The sequence below is a fragment of the Rhincodon typus genome, chromosome 5, assembly GCF_021869965.1.
Source record: "Rhincodon typus isolate 14 chromosome 5, sRhiTyp1.1, whole genome shotgun sequence".
NCBI classification, from domain to species: domain Eukaryota; kingdom Metazoa; phylum Chordata; class Chondrichthyes; order Orectolobiformes; family Rhincodontidae; genus Rhincodon; species Rhincodon typus.
Window position 1 is genome coordinate 48,923,766 of NC_063336.1, and position 12,759 is coordinate 48,936,524.

The 12,759-nt window shown below is 41.7% G+C and overlaps 1 protein-coding gene across 2 annotated transcripts in view; it reads left to right on the forward strand.

The window, feature by feature from the left end:
• Nucleotides 1-12,759, forward strand: part of map3k7 (mitogen-activated protein kinase kinase kinase 7) — a 97,210-nt gene that overhangs the window by 82,608 nt on the left and 1,843 nt on the right. The gene's annotated exons all lie outside the window — the stretch shown is intronic.

Below are 12,759 nucleotides of genomic sequence, written 5' to 3' on the forward strand. Positions count from 1 at the left end.
CATGGAAAAAATCAAAAATATGCAACCTATGCTGTTGCTGCAAAGTTTGTAGGGAAGATAAGTTATGAGGAGGATGCAGGTGTATAAACTAGATGAGTGCATGTTCAAGAATTTGATGGATGGAATATAATGTGGAGAAATGTGAAGTTGTCCACTGAAAGCAAAGTTAGAAAAGCTGAATATATTTTATAAGGTGAGAGGCTAGAAAGTGTTGGGATCAAAGTATTCTTTGTATAAAAACCTCAAACGTTAACGTGGCAAGTACATTAAATAAATAGGGGGAAAAAAATGATAAGTTGGCTGTTATTGCCAGTGACTGAAAGTCAGACCTGGTTCGTTAGGGATGCACCTGAAGGGAGAGCCCAGAGACAGTTAGCATCAGTTAGAAGAGTGGGCGAAAAGAACACGTGGTTGCAGTCAACACTAATTAGAAGATTTGAAAAGAAAGGTGGTGGAAGTAGTGGTAATGTCACTGGACTAGTAATCTCAGCCAAATGTTCTGAGGGCATGAATTTGAATCCCATGACAAATAATAGTTCACATTGAATTCAATAAAAATCTAGAAAACGCAAGCTAGTCTGCTGACAACCACTGTCAATTGTTGTAAATCGATCTGGTTCGCCAATGTCCTTTGTAAGCAAGGAAATTTGCCATCCTTGCACGCTCTGGCCTAAATGTGATTACAGATGCATAGCAATGTGGTTGACTGTTAACTGCCATTTGGGCAGTTGGACACTGGCAATAAATGCTGGCAAAGCAAGTGACACTCACGTCCCATGATCATTTTGTTAAAGTAAACCCCTTTGGTAGTTTGGAATTGGTCCTTAATCTATGACAAGAGGGGTGTAAAACTAATGTTGCAATGTTAATCAAGGAGTCAATTACTGCATTTAGGAGGGATGACATCTTAGCAGACTTAAGGCCATATGTGTAGGATCTCGAAACAAAAAAGTGGCAATCACATATTTTGGGTGTGTATTATAGACGCACAAACATTCAGAGAGAGATAGAAATGCAGCCATGTAGACATATTTCAGAGTAGTGTAAAAATGATAGGGTATTTCAATTGCTCCAATATTAACTGGGATAAACGGAGTGTGAAAGGCTTAGAGGGGATAAATTATTAAAATGTATCCAGGTGACCTTTTTAAGCCAAAATGTAGAAATCCCTACGAGGTGGGGGACATTGCTCGATCTAATTCTAGGGGACAAAGCCAAGCAAATGATGGAAAGCAAATCCTCTTGTTTTCAGTGGCAGCAGCGCGAGCCAGAGTGCCGACGGGAAGATAGGGCGGTTTTTGTTTCTCCCTGTATTAAAAACTTACCTCGTGCAGCAAGCGGGCCTCTTGTTTTCAGTGGCAGGTGTGTGGAGGGAACGCGAGCCAGGAAGAAACAGATAAATTCGGGCATTGGCTAAACCCAAAACAGTACACATGTAGTGTCTCCCACCTGTCGTCCTCTAACCAAAAAAGACTATGTGGAGGTTTGGTAAGGTAAGGCTTTTTTTTTATTCTTCTGGAAATCTAGAGTAGAGGGAATGGAAGCTAGGGCAGTTGCATGCTCCTCTTGCAGGATGTGGGAGGTAAGGGTCACTGCTGGTGTCCCCTCTGACTTCACCTGCGAGAAGTGCACCCAACTCCAGCTCTTCAAAAACCGTGTTAGGGAACTGGAGCTGGATGAACTCCGGATCATTCGGGAGGCTGAGGGGGTGATAGAGAGGAGTTACAGGGAGGTGGTCACACCCAAGGTATAGGAAAAAGGTAGCTGGGTGACTGTCAGGAAGGGGAAAGGGAATAGGCAGACAGTGCAGGGATCCCCTGTGGCCGTTCCCCTCAATAATAAGTATACCGTTTTGGATACTGTTGGGGGGGCTGACCTACCAGGGGAAGGCCATAGCGGACAGGTCTCTGGCACTGAGCCTGACCCTGTGGCAAAGAAGGGAAAGGGGGAGAATAGGAGAACAATTGTAGCGGGGGACTCGATAGTAAAAGGCACAGACAGGCGGTTCTGTGGACGCGAATGAGATGAAAGGATGGTATGTTGCCTCCCGGGTGCCAGGGTCTGTGATGTCTCAGATAGTGTCTTCAAGATCCTTAAGGGGGAGGGTGAGCAACCAGCAGTCATGGTACACATCGGTACCAATGACATAGGTAGAAAAAGGACTGAGAATGTGAAAAACGAGTACAGGGAGTTAGGTTGGAAGCTGAAGTCCAGGACAAACAGGGTAGTTATCTCTGGATTACTACCAGTGCCACGTGATAACGAGGTAAGAAATAGGGAGAGAGTGCAGCTAAACACGTGGCTACAGGGCTGGTGTAGGAGGGAGGGCTTCCATTATGTGGATAATTGGAGCACATTCTGGGGAAGGTGGGACCTGTACAGTAAGGACGGGTTGCACCTGAACTGGAAGGGCACAAATATCCTGGGAGGGAGGTTTGCTAGAGCTGTACGGGATGGTTTAAACTAGTTTGGCAGGGGATGGGGAACCGGATTTATAATTCAGAGGATGAGGTATTCGGCCTTCCGACAGACACAACAGGGAGTGAGGTGGTTTATAAAAAAATGCGGTCGATGGAGCGTAATTGCAGACACTGAGATGGTTTGAGGTGTGTATACTTCAATGCTAGAAGTATCAGAAATAAAGTGGATGAACTTAGAGCATGGGTCGGTACTTGGAACTACAATGTTGTGGCCATTACCGAAACATGGGTAACTCAGGGAGAGGAATGATTGTTGGAAGTTCTGGGATTTAGATGTTTAAAAGAAATAGGGAGGGTGGAAAAAGAGGTGGGGGAGTTGCATTGCTAGTCAGGGCGAGTATAGCAGTTACTGAAAGGCAGTTCAAGAATGATATGTCTACAGAGTCAGTTTGGGTTGAGGTTAGGAACAAGAAAGGAGCAGTCACTTTGTTGGGGTTTTTTTACAAACCCCGTAATAGTTGGAGAAGTAGAGGAGCGGATTGGGAGGCAGATACTGGAAAGGTGCAGAAGTCAGAGTTGTAGTCATGGGTTGGATTGGAAACATTTTAGTTCTAATAGTTTAGATGGAGCAGATTTTGTCCAGTGCGTTCAGGAAGGATTCCTGACACAGTATGTAGATAGACCAACACGAGGAGAGGCCACTTTGGATTTGGTGCTTGGCAACGAACCAAGTGTTAGACCTGTTGGTAGGAGAGCATTTTGGCGGTAGCGATCATAACTCTGTTTCTTTCACGATAGTCATGGATAAGGATAGGTATATACGGCAGGGTAAAGTTTACAGTTGGGGGAAGGGTAATTACAATTCAGTTAGGCAAGAACTGGGTTACATAAATTGGGAACAGATGCTGTCAGGGAAGAGCACCTCAGAAATGTGGAGATTGTTTAAGGAATGCATGCTGCACGTGCTCGATATGTTTGTCCCTAGCAGGCAGAGAAGATGCGGTCGAGTGAGGGAGCCATGGCTCTCGAGAGAGGTCGAACGACTGGTTAAGAGGAAGAAGGAGGCTTATGTAAGGTTTAGGAAAAGAGGAACGGAAAAGGCTCTAGAGGGATACAAGTTAGCCAGGAAGGAGCTGAAGAAAGGGCTTACGAGAGCTATAAGGGGGCATGAGAAAACCTTGGCGGATAGGGTCAAGGAAAACTCCAAGGCTCTTTACACGTATGTGCAGAACAAGAGAATGACCAGAGAAAGGGTAGGGCCGATCAAGGATTGTAAAGGGAATTTGTGCACAGACACTAAAGAGATAGGAGAGGTCCTTAATGAATACTTTTCTTCAGTATTCACAACTGAGAGGGACCTAGTTGTAGAGGGCGTTGTGAAACAGGCAGGTAGGCTAGAGGAGGTTGATGTTAGTAAAGAAGATGTGCTAGGAATTCTGAGGAAGTTGAAGATAGACAAGTCCCCCGGGCCTGATGGGATTTATCCAAGGATTCTATGGGAAATGAGGGACGAGATCGCAGGGCCTTTGGTGATGATCTTTTCGTCCTCACTGTCCACGGGTATAGTGCCGGAAGATTGGAAAGAGGCAAACGTCATTCCTTTGTTCAAAAAAGGGAACAGGGATAACCCCGAAAATTACAGGCCAGCTAGTCTTACGTCAGTGGTGGGCAAATTATTGGAAAGGGCTCTGAGACAGGATTTATGATCACTTGGAAAGGCACAGTTTGATTCGTGATAGTCAGCATGGATTTGTGAGGGGTAAATCATGCTCACAAACCTTATTGAATTCTTTGAAGAGGTGACCAAACACATGGATGAAGGTGGAGCAGTGGATGTGGTATACATGGATTTAAGTAAGACGTTTGATAAGGTTCCCCATGGTAGGCTCATGCAGAAGGTAAGGAGACATGGGATAAGGGGAAATGTAGCAGATTGGATTCAGAATTGGCTGACCCTTAGAAGACAAAGGGTGGTAGTGGACGGAAAATATTCAACATGGTGCTCAGTTACGAGTGGTGTACCACAAGGATCTGTTCTGGGTCCTCTTCGATTTGTGATTTTTGTAAATGATTTGGATGAAGGAGTGGAAGGGTGGATTAGCAAGTTCGCGGACGATACGAAGGCGGGTCATGTGGACAGTGCGGAGGGCTGTTCTAGGTTACAAAGGGACATTGATAGAATGCAGAGCTAGGCTGAGAAGTGGCAGATGGAGTTTAACCCTGAAAAGTGTGAGGTGATTAATTTTGGAAGGACAAACTTGAAAGCAGAATACAGGGTTAACGGAAAGATTCTTGGCAGTGTGGAGGAGCAGAGGGATCTTGGGATTCATGTTCACAGTTCCCTGAGAGCTGCCACCCAGGTGGATAGAGTTGTTAAGAAGGCATATGGTGTGTTAGCTTTCATTAATAGAGGGACTGAGTTCAAGAGCCATGAAGTTATGCTCCAGCTATACAAAAGCCTGGTTTGGCCACATCTGGAGTATTGTGTCCAGTTCTGGTCACCTCATTACAGGAAAAATGTGGAAGCATTGGAAAAGGTGCAGAGGAGATTTACCAGGATGTTGCCTGGAATGGAGGGAAGGTCTTATGAGGAAAGGTTGAGAGAGCTACGGCTTTTCTCTTTAGAACAACGAAGGATGAGAGGTGACTTGATAGAGGTGTACAAAATGATCAGAGGTATAGACAGAGTAGACAGCCAGAGACTTTTTCCTAGGGTGGAGGTAGCTTTTACGAGGGGACATAGTTTTAAAGTGAAAGGAGATAGATACTGGGGGGACGTCAGAGGTGGGTTCTTTACTCAGAGTGGTAGGGACGTGGAATGCATTGTCGGAAAGGGTAGTGGAGTCAGCCTCATTAGGGGCATTTAAGCAGCTATTAGGTAGGCACATGGATGATAGTATAAGGTAGCGGTGGAGGTTCGATAGACCTTCGGTTTAGGGTAAAAGTTCGGCACAACATCATGGGCCGAAGGGCCTGTACTGTACTGTGCTGTACTGTACTGTTCTATGTTCTATGTTCTATGGAAGTGTCAGTGGGAGATCATTTCTGTGATGGTGACCGTAATCAGGAAGATTTAAAATAGTCATGAAAAAGGACAAATATGAACTTGAAATAAAGTTTTGAATTGGGGAAAGGCTGATTATAATATGGTGAGGTAGGATCTGGCAAAGTGGACATTGAGAAGCTATTTGGAAAAAAAATCTACATTGGGGCAGTGGGAGCCTTTCAAAAAGAAAATCGTGGAATTGCAAGAACAGTATCTTCCTAAATGGTGAGGAACTAAAAATTCCAGCGAGCCCTTGAAAGCAAGGAATGCACAGGATTTGGTAAGATAAAACGGAAAGCTAATGGTAAATACAAAGAGGGCTCTGAGCATCAGAAGCCCTTGAGGCATACAAAAAGTGCAGTGGGTTTCTTAAAGAAAGTAGACATTGAAATTGAGTATGAAAATAATTCAGGCAGATAAAAGAAAGGAAAATCCAGAAGCATTGAAAAGTAAATTAGGCGCAAGAAGACAACCAGGGAAGGAGTGGGGCCCATTAGGGACCTAAGTGGAAAACTTTAGGTCTGTATTCAAGATAAAGATGAATGATGTGGGTATAGAATGTAGGTGTAGAAATTGGGGAAGATGACAGTGATATTCTTGAACAAATTACAATCAAGGGGGAGGAAGTTTAAAAGTGGCTAAGTTCCTAAGCTACTGTGGGAGGTAAGGGAAGAGAATACAGGACCATAGAATCCCCACAGTGTGGAAATAGACCATTCTGCTCACCGAGTCTGCATCGACCCTCCAAAGAGCATCCCACCCAGACCTAGTGCCGGACCCTATCCCCTTAATCCCACGTTTACCATAACTAATCCACCTAACCTGCGCATCTTTGGACTGTGGGAGGAAACCGGAGCACCCAGAGGAAACCCACGCAGACACAGCCCTGACATTTAATTTTCAAATTCTCTCTGTACAAAAGGAAAATACCAGAGGACTGGAGGAGCTAATGTGGCACCATTATTCAAGAAGAGTATTTGGGATTAACCAGGGATCTATAGGCCAGTGTCCAACATCAGTGGTAGGAAAACTATTGGATAACCCTCTGAGGGACAGAATTAATCTCCACTTAGGCAAGGATTAGCCAATGACAGTCAGAATGGTGTTGCCAGAGGGAGATCATGTTTAACAGGTTTGATTTGGATTTTTCAAGAAGGTGACTAGGTGTCCGGATTAGGATAATGCAGTAGATGTGGTCTTCATGGAATTCAGTAAGGCTTTTGACATGGTCTCACGTAGGAAAATGGTCAAAAAGGCAAGGGTCCATGAATTCTGGATAGTTTGGCAAATTGGAGCCAAAATTGGCTCAGTGGTAGGAAGCAGAGGGTGATACTGCATCTCCAGGTTGTTTTTGTGACTGGAAGCCCATGTCTGGTGACATATTGTAGAGTTTGATGTTGACTGTCTCGTTGTTTGTAGTGTACATTAATAGTCTAGACTGAAAGGTAGGAGGTTTGATCAGTAAGTTCAATAGCATAAAAATACTTCTGGTTGCTTCTGCATTATTTTTGGTGGGAGGGTGCACATACAGTCCCAGATGTAGCAACTGCGACAGCGAAGCAATGAGATTGAATTGATTTCAACTTCTGCAATAACATTATTCATCAACTCTCTACTTGACTTTAAAAAATTGCCTCAGAAACTCTACTTGTTTACATACCATGTTTACTTATGTACTTGTCTTGGACACAGCAACAAATCTGAAATGCTGTGGCATATTAACAGGCAGTTCATTAATGGTGACATTTGTCACTTATTCTGTTAATTTTGTTGGGATTTATAATTAGTGGCAACAGGGGAGAAATTGGTTTTTTTATCAAGGATTTTCCTCCTGATGCGGATCTGTTGTGCAGCCGCAGCCACTACAACATGAATAACCACAACAATAATGTTTCTGACTCCAATAAGTTGTAGTACAGTTTCATTAAAACATCATATTTTCAATGTTTTTAAGCCACTATCAATGGCAATTCTGAACTGTATAAGAAAGTTGCACAATATTTGTCGAATGTCAAACATAAGCTTGTTATAGATTATGGGCTATTTCTGAAGAATTAATTGAGGGTCTGGTACACTTACATACAATTAGTTTTATTTTAATTTGTTGTCAACTTGAGTCATTAGCCACATTACTAACCTGATACATTTGACCTCTGAGGGAGTGTTGCGCTATTGGAAGTTCCATCTGTTTTTTTCATCTTTAGTGTAAAAGATCTAGTGTCAAAAAAAGCAGTGGAGACCTCTGTCTTCTGGCCAATACTTCTTATCCTTCAACCAATACCACCAGAAAAATTGGTCGTTTGTCTTTATTGCTGTTTATGAGACCTCGCTGTATACATTAGTTTTCATGTTTTCTTGCATAATGGTGATAAAATTTCAACAGTAAGTAATTGGTTGTGAAGGATGGCTTGAAAGTGTAAATGGTGCTCTGCAATCCTTAATAAAAACTGAAAGAACTGCGAATGCTGTAATGCAGGATCAAAAACAGAAGTTACTGTAAAAGCACAGCAGGTCTGGCAGCATCTGTGAAGAAAAAAACCAGAGTTGACGTGATCCAGTGATCCTTTCTCAGAACATTAACTCTGATTTTTTTTTTCTTCACAGATGCTGCCAGACCCGCTGAGCTTTTCCAGCAACTTCTGTCTCTGCAGTCCTTACTTGGTTTTGTTACTTGGCAGGTATCTTGAGAAAGGTGAGGGCTAATTGGCTGCTTACAATGTGGTCTCCTGTACTTTGGAGAAACAAAGCATAGACTGGATAACCGCTTCACAGAACAGTTACGTTCTGCTCTCAAAAAAGACCCTGAGCTTCCTGTTATGAGGAAGGGTCACCGAACCTGAAACGCTAACTCTGTTTTTTCCTTCACAGATGCTGCCAGACCTGCTGAACTTTTCCAGCAATTTTGCTTTTGTTCCTGAGCTTCCAGTTGCCTGTCACTTTAACACATTACCCTATTCCATGGCCAACATCACTGTTTCAGGCCTGCTGTAGTGTTCCAGTGAAGCTCAGTGCAAGTTGGAAGAACAACATCTCATTTTCGGCTTGGGGACCCTGCAGCCCTCCAGACTCGATATCGAATTCAATAATTTTAAGGCCTAAACTCTACCATGTCCCAGCGCCCTACTCCACACACACAGCCTGCCATTACACACTACCTATTGTTAGTCACTAACAATCCCCGTTAACAACTACTCACCCTCCTAGCCAGACTGTTATCAACTCCTCAGTCTATCCAACTGCTCTTTTCTCTCTTCAGGCTCTATCCTATCGTTTACTCCCTAACCCACCCCCCTCCCTATCTTCTGCGTATAAGCCGACGTTTTCTCAGCTACATTCAGTTCTGAGGAAGGGTCACTGGACCCGAAATGTTAAATTTTTTTCTTCTCAGATGCTGTCAGACCTGCTGAGCTTTTCCAGCAACTTCTGTTTTTGTTCCTAATTTACAGCATCTGCAGTTCTTTTGGTTATTATCGTGTTGCTCGCTAATTGCTATTTGATTTCGGCTGTGATGCTACCCGCACAAGTTTTGGAAGGCAGTGGGAGTACTAGGGATTAATCAACTAATCAATTAAGAAGTCTATATATGTAACATTTCCCCTGTGTGTACACTTATTCAGTTTGAAATTACTGAGGTATAGATTTCACCCACATTGATTAGATCACACAACCTTTCCCATAACCATCTTTTCCCATAACCACCATCTTATCCAAATTTATCCATTTTTTTTCAACTGCCAGTGGGATATAATGAGAACCAAAATAATAATGCTGTCTCATCACAAATGATCATTTTTGGTGTGTAATTCCCAAAAGTGGTGTTCAGTTATGTTATATGTAAACACTGTAGACTAGGAAACTAATGTGTTTTAAATTACTGTTATTTTAATCTTTGATGTCAGTTTTTAGTGGTCTTTGAATAACTTGTTTCAATTCCATTATTGATCTACTGTGGTAACTGCTTCAACAATTTCCTGATGTTTGTGTAAGTACCTTTAGCATTTAGAAATTATGGTGGTTTTTAGCCAGGTTCAGTACAGTTGAATAACTGATTTTGTCTTGTGGGAAATATCTGGTGTAACGATACATAATCTTAATTTAACAAATTTTTCCAGTGAGCAACATGTTTAGAGGTTTTATATATCAAAATAATAATTTTGGAGACTGAAGAATGTTGGAAAAGACTTCCATTGAACTACAGTACAACATATGACTTAACCTCATAAAACTAAGTTGCAGAAAGCCTGACGTGGTGTAAAATCTAGAAGCTTCATTCATAATCATTAAATATATTGAACAGAGTAGGGAAACAACAGGTATCTTTCACTGTTTAATCAACTGACCATATTCTGTCCCAATCTACACCACTTCACTTGGTTTCCTCATCTATAATCTGTTGTTGAACTCGACCGGCAAGCTGTCTGAGCTCAGAAAATCTGCTGTTGATGTTTGGTTGGTTTTTTTTGTGTGGTGTACTCTGAGTTGGTTCATGTTGCACTGTTGTAACAGTCACAAATGACCTTAAATCACCTGTGGTTGACTTGCAGAGGCTCTGTTACTATACATGTCAGTGTAATAACTAATGGTTCTGATTTTGCAGTAACAATAATAATGACACTACCTGGGCTTGCTGTTTGTAAAGAGCAAGGAGTAGTTTACAGAAATTGTATTTGTCCAGTTGCAGAAATTGAGCAGATTCTGTACAAGCTGCACTATCCCTCCAAAAGATGCATGTATTTAACTTCCGTCCCTCTCGTCTCTCTTCTTGGTCTTTTCTCTTTTCTAACTTTATTCTTTTTTTCCTTCATTTCACTTTCTGTACATGATTTGATATTGATTTGCCATTCTGACATATACTTTCTAGTTTTAACTCAGCAGCAGGAATTGTATCAAAAAATAGTGTGTTTTGTCACTGAGCAGGACCAAGCCTGCATGGATTGCCATCAAGATCCTGGGTAGCACGTTACCAGCAGCAGACAGCTCTGGTCAAGGAGAAACAAACAAAAGCAAATTGATGGAGAAACTCAGCACGTCTTGCAGCATCTGTGAAGAGAGAACAGAGTTAATGTATCCAGTGACCTTTCTTCTGATTGGTCATGGAGAAACACTTGTTTGCTCTGCAGACAATGCTGCACCACATTAATTTCAAATATCTAGTCCCCATAGTTTCCAAAAAATTAGAAGTAAAAGCAATGATCCAGTGCAAAATACTGCAGATGCTGGAGCATTAGGAATGTAACTTAAGACCTGTAACAGCTAATTCATGCACAGTAAACTCTGTCAGACAGTAATATACAGGTCGTTCTCCAATAATGTGATAGTTGCATTCTTGTGTGACCTCCCGCTATAGGAAATCACTATACCTGTACAGCATGAAGTTCAAGTTATCCGAACAGTGTCCACTATTCAAAAATCGCACTACAGTCAATTTGCATTAACAAAACATGTGTTTTAGCAGAACTTACCTGTATTTATAACAAGACAAGTTGTTTTTGTGGTTTTGACACCAGAGGTAACCCTGCCTGTTCCTCTTCGAAATAGTCTTGTGATCCCTCTTTCATCTTAGACAACACATGGAGCATTTAACATTTGAAGGATCAGATCTCCAACAGTATCACATTCCCTGTGTACTACTTTGGAGCGTGTGACTGGATTTTGTCCTGGAGTGGACTTGTTCTCACAATCCTATGTTTTGGAAATGTGCACCAAATAAACCACAGCTGGCACTGAGAAAATCCGTTGTCTGATGTATGGTTGTGATTGACTAGCAACTCTTGTTTACCACTGACTGTAAAATCCAGATCAGTATTAACCTATCCCAATTCATGGGCAGCCCTATGAGGAATAGGTTAATCTTGATTAAAAACAAATCATCCTTTTCAAGGGGCAGAAGTTTATGGCACGTGGATACCAAATCTTCTGAAAAATTTGCTGTCTGAAGTGGAAGAGGTTTTATGATATATTTATGAAAGATGGCCTTGTTGATGTGTCGTGTGAACCCATTTTCTTTGAAAATCAGTTTAAAAGAGCTGTGTGTGGGAAACTGAATTTCATAATTTAGAAAAACTTCAATTAATGTAAATTCATTCTGGGGTAAAGAGATTATCCATTTTATTTTAGCTAGAACTAACCAAGATGAGAAAGCTAATTTCATGTTACACAACTTGGACTGATTTGCAATGCACATTGATGCCAACAGCTTGGGTTCAATTCCTGCAGCTGCTGAGATTACCATGGAGGACTTTCCTTCTCAAACTCTCCCCTTACCAGATGACTTTACCTCTTTAATCAAAATCTTGATTAGAGAAAGCAAATCTTAACAGTCTTGAGTATCATAGTTTGTTGGCATTTCCCAAAAGAAATCTCGTATGATCCATTTGACACTGTCTGTCAATCTTCGTTTCATGGTTGCTTAACTTGTAAATCTTTGAGCCCTGAAAAGTTGCCTGACATTGAGGCACCTTTAAAGATTCTGCAAAGTTTAGTTTGTTAAACTTTGTCAAACTGATCTATTTCATTCAAAGGAAGTAAATGATCACCTTGCTATTGTAGAAATGTTGCATTGACCTGACTAAACGAGTCTAAAATAAAGCTGCCAGTAATTTTTAATGCATAGATTTTTGTAAATATTGTAACATGCAAGATTTAATTTCAGTCAGATCTGTCTGATTGTTTATCAGAAATAAGCTTGTCTCTAAATATGTTATTTGTGCAAGATTGAAAGAGAGGTACATTTGATGGTGTGGTTTGCTACTGTTGCTGCTTCTGCTTGCCCTGCAAGAAAAAATTAATGCCGTTCTTTTAGATATCTGATTTTTCTACTTGGTTCTGAAGAATGGCTTTGCAAGAACTTTTCTGCTGAAAGGTTCTAAAGGTTCTGCCAAATGCTGTCTTTTTTTAATCACATACTGGTTTTAAGTTAGATTGCAGAAGAAGTTTTTCTTTCCTGTAGTGTAAGTTGAGATGCCCGGAGCAAAAGGCTGTGGAAGGTTGTGTCTGAGTAAAAAAGCAATGCTTAGCACAAGTGGGGCTTGTGTCAGCAGTCCAGTTCTTGCAAACCATAACGTAAGAGCCCTTAAATAGATGCCGTCATCAGCTCTGGCCTCCAACATGTGGTCTATTACAACATGTGATAGAAAATGGCGGAGGAATTGAAATAGCTATTCATGTGGTAGGAGTGGTCTCTGTATTAGGTTTTAGTTTATGTTGACAAGGCAGTGTGTTCCTAGTTAGTTCATTGCAGCTGTTTCTTCTCTCTCTCTCTCTCTCTCTCTCTCTCTCTCTCTCTCTCTCTCT